The 12,042-nt window shown below is 38.0% G+C and overlaps 1 non-coding gene across 1 annotated transcript; it reads left to right on the top strand.

The window, feature by feature from the left end:
• Nucleotides 1-342: 342 nt before the first annotated feature.
• Nucleotides 343-563, top strand: LOC120365542 (small nucleolar RNA U3). The gene has a single exon (XR_005580455.1). It is a non-coding gene; the product is annotated as a small nucleolar RNA U3 (small nucleolar RNA).
• Nucleotides 564-12,042: the final 11,479 nt, after the last annotated feature.

A 12,042-nucleotide genomic window follows, 5' to 3' on the forward strand; every position in this document is an offset into this window, starting at 1 on the left:
TAGTAGCACCTAAGGTATAGAGTAGGGGAGAAAGGGTTGCAGCAGGACATAACCGTGGGATGGTAGGCCGAGGCCAGATCATGCAAGACTTTAAAAACTACGATAAGGGTTTATATATTATCCAGAAGAAGGGTTGGAGGAAATTAAAGGGTTTAAATAGGAGTCTGTCGTGATTAAATTTGGATTTTAGGAAGATCACGCTGAGATTGATGGAAATATTGCCTGAGGCAGGAAGACCAGCTGAGAGGCAATGGCGGTCATCTAGGCCTGGGACAATCAAGGATTGGACCAGGGCAGTCAAGGTGGGCTTGGAGGCCAGGGAGCAGAATTAACATACATTGAAAGATCATACTTTCAGGGATCAAGTCTATAGTTTGTTACTAAGGAAGTTTCTCTGTACATGTGCAGAGCTGCAGAAGAGCACCGGAACCCACGAGGAGAAGGCCAGCATGATGCTGAGCGGGAAGCTGGCTCATGGCTTTGCTGCTACTGCCACATGCCGCTGATGGTCATTCTCCTCTTCCTCTGGGAGTGGAAGACAGGGAGAATGCAGTTGGAGTGGTTCCAGTTAAAAAAAAAAAAAAGAAGAAAAAAGACAAAATAAAATACATTGAAAAATATCAGAAAATGATAAGGATTTAGAGTAAATGCTTGGCTTTAGTTTTGGGCGAAGCAGAATACAGAAAAGCCACTAAACCAGACAGGGGGATATTGCCTTAGTAATTGTTTTGGAGATATTCAGAGATACTACTTCAAATACTATTACTTTTGAAATTTTACTTCTACCTAGCTGGAATTGAAAGAGGGACACCCTGGTATCAAGGTCCAGTAAGTGGGTGAAATATGAATCTGGAGCTCAGAAGAGAAGTCTGAGCTAAAGACTTAGATTTGAGGGTTATTTGTCATAGATAGTATAGCTAAACTGTAGGGGTGCAGGAACATATTTAGGGATGAGACACAGAATGAAAAGGGAAAAGGGCCAAGGACAAAGCTCTAAAAAATTTTAAGATAAAGAATTTTTATTGTAAAAGAAAAACAGGTGAAAACAAATACTCAGAAAAGACAAAGTTATTCATTTACTGTCTTGCCATCCTACCACAACCACAGTAATTTGATTTACTTTGCCATCTTTTTTATCACATGCTGGGCATGTTATTTCAGTTATGATCACAGCCATTCATATACTTTTGTCTCTTGCAATTTTTATTTAATATGACATTTTCTTAGGTTTTATATAATATTCATTTCTAATTTTAAAAAAGTACTTAATGAACCATTTATTGGCTATTTCCTGGACCAGGGGATGGCAAACTCTGGCACCACATTTGTAAAGAGTTTTACTGGGACACAGCCATGCTCATATTGTTTACATATTGTCTGTAGCTGCTTTGTGTTACATACAGCAGTGTTGACAAGTTATGACTGAGACGGTATAGCCTGAAAAGCCTAAAAAAATTTTTTTTTGGCCCTTCATTGAAAAGGTTTGCTGACTCCTGCCCTAAATTTTTAGGCGGTTTATAATTTAGGCTATGAAAAGTAATGCCACTTGGAACATCTGTGTTCCAAGATGTCTTCAAGATTTCCTTTGAGTGGTTATGGCTGAGGGAAGCAATGAAGGATGTAGACCCCACAGTTTTGCAACTGCTCCCTTTCTAGCTCAGTACAAGGCAGATGAGCTGCAGGTCTGGCATTCCCGCATGATTTACTTCAGGCCAACTTTTACTGTCCATGAGATCCAGGTAAACCAAGAATGCTATATAAACTTGGGTGGCATCTCCTGTACCTCATTCCATCATCTCCAAGTACTTAGGGTGGCTGCCCATCCTGAGGGGCCCATGAGGGAGCACAGCTGCTGTGAACGCTGCCAGGGCCCAGCCTGCTGCAGCTGGGGGTCAGCTCAGAATCGGCGAGTTCCTTCAGGCTGGCCAGTGCAGAGTTCCGAGAACACCCGCTGCTAATGAGAAGCAGGAGGAGCTGTCAGTAGACAGAGAAATCAAAGGCAGGTGACAAGGGCAAAGGAGCATGAGAGGTCACAGAAATATGGGGTACGTTTCAATGTGAGAGGAATGGTGAACTGCCCCATGGAGGAAAAAGGTGAGCTGAAGACTGAAGATCTTCCACTGGATTTGTTAATGGAATTTTCTCTGGTGTCTTTGCCTGCATAATATTAGCAGAGCCGAGGGGCAGAAACCTGACTGCAGAAAGCTGGAAAGTAAATGGAAGGAGGGAGAGTGAATTTAAAGTATTTGTATTGCTGATTCAATTCTCAGTTCTCAGTTCTCTCTCCTAGATTATAAGCTCAGAGGGAGCAGGGGCAACGTTGACCTTGCTCAACGTTAAAACCCGAATACCAAATGCTATGCTCCATCTATAGTAGGCATTTAATAAATATTTAGTAAATGTGAAGAGACACAGTGGTAAATAAGGACATTAAGTGCAGGGGATATCAGGGAGGCCTTTTATTTCCTTGAGAGAAAAAAATAGAAGAGCCTGAAAATATATACAGAGAGAGGTTTCAGAGAAAGCATAGGAAGATAGACTTGCCATAGATACCAGAGCATGTATTTGGCATTTTCTCTAAATCTTCGTAAAAATCATCCAAAGGCAAAACATGAATGCAAAAACCAAAAATGCAAACTCCATTTTGATGAAAGCAAGGAACTGTAAATTCCCAAAGCAATAATAGAGAACGTAAGAATTGGTAAGAATGGAGAGAGAGGATGTAGAGATTGCGGGTCTCAAAGAGCCATCAAAGGTAAAAGGGGTACTTCCTGAGGAGCAAAATCCCAAACCCTCACTGCAACAGGGTGCACATGTAAGGGGCAGGAGTGCTTCTGAACATTACTGGCTTTTAAAAATTGGAGGAAGCAGAGCCAAATGAGAAGCCACACAGAGAGGCTGCGTGTAGAGAAAATGGACCATCTCTATGACATCAGGGGAGAAGAGAAAGTTGCTATTATGAGAATGAACCACTGTTGCCCATCATCGCCATTCACAAAACCCTGGGGAATGAGGAAATTCTAGCCAGGTTGGAGCCTGGCACTGGTCCCTTCCGAACATGCACCTGCAAATAATTGGTCTGAAAAAATTTATCTCTTTCAATAAGGAAGAATCAAAAAGTGAAAATCCACATAACTATGAACCACGAGGAGAGGGAATAAGAAACAGAAAAAGAGTTAGATAAGAAATACTCATGAGGAAAATATACTGCCTTGATGCAGATAAATGCTGCATATATTGTATGAATTAAAAATAATCAATAAAGCAAGTGCTTTTATGAAACAGGAACTTCAGATATGTAAGAGCCCAAGGAAAATACAGATATGGGAGATGATAAAATGTAAGTTAGAAGAACTCAACAAAGAAATGTAAGAAAAAGGTAAAACCATCATGGAAATGAAGGCAAAAATATGAAGCCCCACCTCTTAGTTTAGCTTCAGCAACATCAGAAGCACTTTTGATTCAAGCTTGTAGTAAAATGCTTCAGCAGACTTAACAGTTTTAAAACAGTCATTTCAAAAACCAGCAATGTGTAGGGGCTTTTATAGTATTAAAAAGCAAAAGGCTTAGGGCTAGGTAGGAAATGCATAATAATAGTAATACTAATAATAATTTAATAAACCAGTAAGTTCAGTAACACCTTACATGTGTATTAAAAGCACTTCTAAGTTATTACTATTTATAGCAGTAGATAAAAATCTTGATATGGATGTTCATATAAACATAAAGTTTCACATTTCAAATGGGTAAAGATAAGTTCTGTAGTAAAATAATTTGCCATAGGGGACTCCAGATCTCTTTAAAGGTATATGTAATGGAAAATCTGCCCCATAAGATAGAGCAGAGTGTTTTATTTAATCTTACTTGAGACCTTGACCTTAGTCTTTGCTGTGATTTCTTAATCACAAATATGGCTTCTTTATAAACTTAGATGATGGATTTACAGGACAGTGTCTGAATAAGCAAAATGCATAATTTTAGATCCAAATGACATTTTCCTTTCTCAAAAAGAGGTCTGTATTTCCATGGGGACAGGGATGGGGTTATCTTAAATCCCTTAGGGTGGGGATTGAAAGGAAGTCAGCTCCTCAGTGAGTGGGTCCTGGAGACTCTATAGTTGGTAAGTGCGGTGGAGCTTTTGAGTATGGAGAATGAGAATAAAGGTAGGTAAAGAAGTTAGACAATTTCTGTATAGTGCCGGGCATGGTGGCTCACACTTGTAATCCCAGCACTTAGGGAGGCCGAGGAGGGTGGATCATGAGGTCGGGAGTTTGAGACCAGCCTGACAAACATGGTGAAACCCCGTCTCTACTACAAAAATACAAAAATTAGCTGGGCATGGTGGCGCACACCTGTAATCCCGGCTACTCAGGAGGCTGAGGCAGGAGAATCGCTTGAACCCAGGAGGTGAAGGTTGCAGTGAGCTGAATCATGCCACTGCACTCTAGCCTGGGTGACAGAGCAAGCCTCCGTCTCAAAAAAAAATTTTTTTCCACAGTCCTAGGCAATCACTAATCTTTTTGTCTGTAAAGATTTTCTTATCCTGGATATTTATATAAATAGGATCATACAATATGTAGTCTTTTGTGACTGGCTTCTTTCACTTAGTACATTTCCAAGGTCCATTCATGTTGTAGTATAGATCGGTACATTTTTTAAAAACGTCAAAGTAATATTCCATTGTAGGGATATACATATTATTTATCCGTTCATCACTTGATGGACTTGTTTACACTTTTTGGCTACTGTGAACATTGTGGACACATATTTTTGTGCAGACATATGTTTTTGTTTTTCTGGGGTAAATAACTAAAAGGGAATTGCTGGGTTAGATAGTAACTCTATGTTTAACTTTTTGAGACACTGCCAGACTGTTCTCCAAAGTGGCGGCACCAATTTACATTCTGACAAGAAAAGCATGCAGTTTCTATTTTCTCCACATCTTTGCCAACGTGTTAGTTCCTATATTATTGATTATTGCCATTCATTGGATATAAAGTAGTGTCTTATTGTGGTTTCACTTTGTATTTCCCTGATGGGCAATGATACTGACCATCTTTTTACGTGCTTACTGGCCATTTGTATATATTCTTTAGGGAAATGTCTATTCAGATTCTTTGCTCATTTTAAAATTGGGTTATTGGTGTTCTTATTGAGTTGTAAGAGATTTTCTAAAAAATACAACCTACTTACACAAAAGTTTGTTATCATATATATAATTTGCAAATATTTCCTCCCTCTGGATTTATTTTTAGTTAATAGCTTCAGCTAATGCAGAAAGCCTTCTGAAAAGAATTAAAGAAAAAAAAATGCTGTGATTCTGTCTGCATTTATGATCACAATGTCGTTCTTCCATCCAGGGGTTTTTGGTTTAAGGAGAATGAAAAATGCATTTCCTGTATTAAAAAAAAGTCAATCACAAACTTCATTCTGTTTCCCATTTGGTGGTAACACAAGAGGGAGAGGAAATTTGTTTGTACCATATATAAGCTCCTATTATTCTGCATTAGCCTTAGTGTTTGTATCCATATTTAACGTTAAAAGGTGATTTAGAGCGACTCTGATGGAATAGCTAGACTTCTGTGACTGTGACTCTGACGGAATAGCTAGGCTTTCTATGAAAACCGTTTGAAAAAATTCCAGCACCGAATGTAAGATCTGACTTTTTTCAAAGTTTACCCTTAACTTACTTCTCTTTAAGGGAATTAGTGTCTTGTTCACTCTGCTTTTAAAAAATATATTCTTCGTATATTTAAGTGTATTTCTTCCAAATTATTTCAAATGTAAGTCCTTCAAAACCCAACCTTTTTATTTGTTGTTTATTTTAAGAGCATCACAACAGAAGCTTTAGCAGTGCCAACCCAAATAGCTCTCTATGATTCAACTCTAATTATATGGGCCATGGTGGTTTTAATTTCTTATTTAAATTGCCATGGAAACTTACCAAAAATGTTAGCTGATGCATAGTTACTCAGCTGCTTGAGATAACTCACTGAGTATCAAGAACCGTGGAATGTAAGAACTCAACCTTAGTGATGGCTTACTGCAACTCTTTTCTGGGTTATATTAACATTCCAGTAACGGCATTTTAATGTCTGTGATTTTTTTACACAATTCTGTATTTCTCAATGTTATAGAATTAACATGTGTTATGATTTAATAAACAATTATTCTAAAATTTGAACTTTTATTTTTATACAAATAGTAATCACTCATTGTAGAAAAACAGAAATTACTAATAAGCAAAATACAGCAAGATAAATCTCACTCATGATTCTACTACAGAGAGATGACCATTATTAACATTTTTGTGTGGTTCTCGCCAGAAAAATTAAGATTATATAGTAATACGGGTCTGTTATCTACTCTCGCTGCTAACAGTATATGTAAGTAGTATCTTTCTATATAATAAGCATATTACGTATACAGAAAAAAATAACCTTCAAATCTATGTCCATGTTTTACAATTAAATTAACCTTGTGAGAAAGGCAGGGAAAGTATTATTTTCTCTATTTTATGCATGAAGAGATACAGTTGAAGAGAACTTAATTAGCTTATTTAAGCTTTCAAATTAAAAAATAACGGAAATGGGACTGATATTTGCATTTTGACTCACATTCCCGTGTTCTTTTCACTTGCATGCTGATAATAGAGTGGTGATGCTATAGAAGCTGAGTCATCAAGGTAGGAAATTACAGCGAATCTTAATTAAGGGCATTCTTGAGTCTGAGTAAACCAAAAAATATTGCATTGAATTATGAACTACTGCTGAAAGGAATTGGATGGCTTTTTGTGCCTCATTGGCAACTAATTAATTGCTACCATGTAAATACCTGAATGATGCAAACATCTTATGAATAATGAAGAAAATAATTTATTTTTATATTTTATTTTTTTATATTTTATGTTTATTAAATGCATTTAAAATTTATATATATATCTTGATAAAGCAAATAAGTGATTAGGTGACAGTTGTTATCAAACTAGACTTTTAGAAGATAAAATATTATTATTATTTTTTCCTTTAGTGTTAAACACCTTAATTTAATTTTATTTTTTATTGCATTTTAGGTTTTGGGGTACATGTGAAGAACATGCAAGATTGTTGCATAGGTACACACATGGCAGTGTGATTTGCTGCCTTCCCCCCCATCACCTATATCTGGCATTTCTCCCCATGCTATCTCTCCCCAACTCCCCACCCGCTGCTGTCCCTCCCCTATTTCCCCCTGACAGACCCCAGTGTGTAGTGCTCCTCTCCCTGTGTCCATGTGTTCTCATTGTTCAACACCCACCTATGAGTAAGAACATGCGGTGTTTGACTTTCTGTTCTTGTGTCAGTTTGCTGAGAATGATGGTTTCCAGGTTTCTCCATGTCCCTACAAAGGACACGAACTCATCATTTTTGATGGCTGCGTAATATTCCATGGTGTGTATGTGCCACCTTTTCCCTGTCCAGTCTATCATCGATGGGCATTTGGGTTGGTTCCAGGACTTTGCTATTGTAAACTGTGCTGCAGTGAACATTCATGTGCATGTGTCCTTACAGTAGAATGATTTATAGTTCTTTGGATGTATACTCAGTAATGGGATGGCTGGGTCAAATGGAATTTCTATTTCTAGGTCCTTGAGGAATCGCCACACTGTCTTCCACAATGGTTGAACTAATTTACACTCCCACCAACAGTGTAAAAGTTTTCCTATTTCTCCACATCCTCTCCAGCATCTGTTGTCTCCAGATTTTGTAATAATGATCACCATTCTAACTGGTGTGACATGGTATCTCAATGTAGTTTTGATTTGCATTTCTCTAATGACCAGTGATGATGAGCATTTTTTCATATGTTTTTTGGCCTCATGTATGTCTTCTTTTGTAAAGTGTCTGTTCATATCCTTCACCCACTTTTGAATGGGCTTGTTTTTTTCTTGTAAATCTGTTTCAGTTCTTCGTAGATTCTGGATATCAGCTGTTTGTCAGATGGGTAGACTGCAAAAATTTTTTCCCATTCTGTTGGTTGCTGATTCACTCTAACGACTGTTTCTTTTGCCATGCAGAAGCTGTGGAGTTTGATTAGGTCCCATTTGTCTATTTTGGCTTTTGTTGCCAATGCTTTTGGTGTTTTGGTCATGAAGTCCTTGCCTATGCCTATGTTCTGAATGGCTTTGCCTAGATTTTCTTCTAGGGTTTTTTATGGTGTTAGGTCTTATGTTTAAGTCTTTAATCAATCTGAAGTTAATTTTAGTGTGAGGTGTCAGGAAGGGGTCCAGTTTCTGCTTTCTGCACACTGCTAGCCAGTCTTCCCAACACCATTTATTAAACAGGGAATCCTTTCCCCATTGGTTGTTTTTGTCAGGTTTGTCAAAGATCAGATGGTTGTAGATTTGTGGTGTTGCCTCCGAGGGCTCTGTTCTGTTCCGTTGGTCTATATCTCTGTTTTGGTACCAGTACCATGCTGTTTTGCTTACTGCAGCCTTGTAGCATAGTTTAAAGTCCGGTAGTGTGATGCCTCCCACTTTGTTCTTTTTGCTTAGAATTGACATGGCTATGCAGGCTCTCGTTTGGTTCCATATGAAGTTCAAGGTGGTTTTTTCCAGTTCTGTGAAGAAGGTCAATGGCAGCTTGATGAGGATAGCATTGAATCTGTAAATTATTTTGGGCAGTATGGCCATTTTCATGATATTGATTCTTCCTAACCATGAACAGGGAATGTTTCTCCATCTGTTTGTGTCCTCTCATATTTGGTTGAGCAGTGGTTTGTAGTTGTCCTTGAAGAAGTCCTTTATGTTCCTTGTTGTTGTATTCCTAGGTATTTCATTCTCTTTGTAGCAATTGTGAATGGCAGTTTGTTCTTGATTTGGCTCTCTTTAAGTCTGTTTTTGGTGTATAGGAATGCTTGTGATTTTTGCACATTGATTTGGTATCCTGAGACTTTGCTGAAGTTGCTTATCAGTTTCAGGAGATTTTGGGCTGAGACGATGGGGTCTTCTAGATATACAATCATGTTGTCTGCAAATAGAGATAATTTGACTTCCTCCTTTTCTCTTTGAATACCCTTTATTTCTTTTATGAAGAAAATAATTTATAAACAAAAGAGAAGAACAGATATGACTCTACACATTTAGATAATAAAATGATTATCCAACGATGACCCAACAGTTTGGAGAACTAAGCTGAATCTATCAAGATAATGTGTAACAGATGAGGTCAAAGGTCTCCATTTGTGATCTCCAAATCTCCTGCATATCTGTAGAAAATTTTCATTAACTTCCATCTGTGTTAAGCTCAGTTATGGTGGCATCTGGATGGATATGTGCAGGCTGGTTGCTGCTGTGTCTGTGCTGAAACTGGCAGTAAGGATCTGTTCTGCTCTGCTACATGTACCAATGACCAGGTTGACAAACCCCTATAATTTTATCTATGTCTTTCTTTGCACCTAGAAAGGAACTCAGATTGATGCTATATTGTTTAAGATGTAGCTCAGTGGCAGGTATGACAAAAGATATAATAGTGTGATGAAGCTATTGAAAAAGGCCATTGTGGCCAGGCGCGGTGGCTCACGCCTGTAATCCCAGCACTTTGGGAGGCCAAGGTGGGCAGATCATGAGGTCAATAGATCGAGACCATCCTGACCAACATGGTGAAACCCTGTCTCTACTAAAAATACAAAAGTTAGCCGGGTGTGGTGGTACGCGCCTGTGGTCCCAGCTACTCGGGGGGCTGAGGTGGAAGAATCGCTTGAACCCGGGAGATGGTGGTTGCAGTGAGCCAAGGTTGCACCACTGCACTCCAGCCATGACAGAGCAAGACTCTGTCTAAAAAAAAAAAAAAAAAAAAAAAAAAAAAAAAAAAAAAAGCCATTGCGACTCCTTCTTTATTAGGAGAATATCATCAAACACTGCTAATTATGACCTGTTGGTCCAATACAGCCTGCCTACTGTTTCTGTAAAAAAAACATTTTACTGAAGCATAGTCATGCCCATGTATCAGGGTATTGTCTTTAGCTGCTTTTGCACTAAAATGGCAAAGTTGAGTAATTTGATAGAGATTATATGGGTGGTAAAGCTGAAGATATTTACTATCTGGCCCTTCATGAAAAAATGTTTGCCCATCCATGATCGAGAGTAAAGATATGGGATCAAGAGGGAAGTTCAGCTTCATTTTGAGCTCTAGGTGTTGCAATTTAAAGAGATAAAGGTCAGATGAAGTATGCTTGGAGAAAATTCACCAACATGGTTCAGAAACTCAATATTAAATATCATTTAAGATGATAAATATATTGAGACATTTTAACCTGGAAAAGAGAAGCTTTGGAGATAGGGAAAGGTATGGGGATTGGAAGATTCTTAGCTGAATGTAATACCAAAAGAATATTGAGTGCAAGAAATTTGTAACCGCAAGGACTGTTGGTGACAGTTACAGGAAGACCATTTAATGGACTTTCTGACAAGGAAGATTTAAAAAATGTAACAGAATGGCTTAGAAGGTGAGGTTTTCTCATCAGAGTTCAAAATATTCCTTGCTGGGCTGAATGACTATAAACTGGGGAGGAGATTCAAGAATAAGAGTAATGATTATTTGGGGCATGCTTGCTATTTACCATCACCTCTTTATACGCATCACCTCCAGTCCTCAGAGAAACCTTATATTATTATGAACCTCACTTTATGGATAAAGAACCAATTCAGAAAGAGTAAAACATTTGCCCCAACTCACAATGCTAGTAAATGTCAGATCTGTAGTCAGAATGTTTGTTAGATACTAGGATAGGAGATCTTTATAAAATATTTTAAGAGATATGTTTTTAAAAACAGAAAATGGCAAAGAATAATGTAAGTAACAAATATTTCTAGCACCCAGAATTGTTAGTTTTTTAGCAATTTTTTAATACTGGGTTATGAAAACCTCTATGATACTTATTTCTTATATTATTATATAATCATACTTAAACAGTTTCAAATATCTTTTAAAACTGTGTAATTAATGCATACCCTGAAATGTTATACTCTTAAGAATATTTGTAAATTATATTTTATTTTAAACCACCAGAATCTCTATTCTCTGTGTGTCTGCTGTGAACTTAAGCTAATATTTTCAAGTGCTCCATTAGAATCTCTGATCGCAAACTGATTTAGGAGGCCCTGAATTTACATATATATGTATTTTTTACTTTTATTGACAGCTTAATTATCCAACCTGTTGCTTCCCTCTGTATGTTTCCAGCATTCCTTCTGATGGCTCTGCTCTAAAACTCTATAAAGAACAAGATCTTGCCTTATTAAACAATGCCCTACCTTGCAATGAAGCATACATTTTATTTAGGATGCAGAGAAAATTGCAAGTGACTGACTCAGTATTTTTACACCATAATTTTGTTTTATTCTTGCTTTCTTCCTTTCCTCATTTTATTTCCCATTTTTCATCTTGAAATAGTTGTATAAGCTATACTTGACGGTTGGTCAAACTAGCTGACTGAAGTTGTTAATGTTTTCAGAACCCACTTCCTCCCATCCTCTCTGCAACCCTGCCAAACTGCCGTGTTCTCCAGACACAAAAAGATCCCAGTTAACAACTTTCTCTTAATGATATAGGAAGTGAGAGTACACTGCTTTTCCCAAGATAAACAGAGCAATCCCAGTGGAGGTCTCACAGTTATGGGTCATTTTCTTAATTAAATTGTTGGTCAGATTGAACTAGTTGTTTCAGTGACTTTTAGTCTATTCATTGATGGGAAAATTGTGCCTTCTGCTAAGTAACGACCCCCAAACGTGTTCATGGGAGTCCCACGGGGCATGAAGTTTTCACACACCTTCCCACACCCTCTCTCTTTCCTTCAACTCGAATTCTTCCTTCTGGGCTACTGTTAGGCCCCTCAGGCACCCCAGTGTGCCAGCCAGTTCTGCTGTTTCCTTTGAGCATGACCCTGAATATCAATGCTAATGATGAGGAGTCTCTGAGACACAGGAGCTTTGTGTGGCTGGCAACAGAGTTGGGGGACACTGACTTTTCTTTGTATCTTCTCAACTGGAGCAGCATGAAGGCC

The sequence above is a fragment of the Saimiri boliviensis genome, chromosome 10, assembly GCF_048565385.1.
Source record: "Saimiri boliviensis isolate mSaiBol1 chromosome 10, mSaiBol1.pri, whole genome shotgun sequence".
NCBI lineage: Eukaryota > Metazoa > Chordata > Mammalia > Primates > Cebidae > Saimiri > Saimiri boliviensis.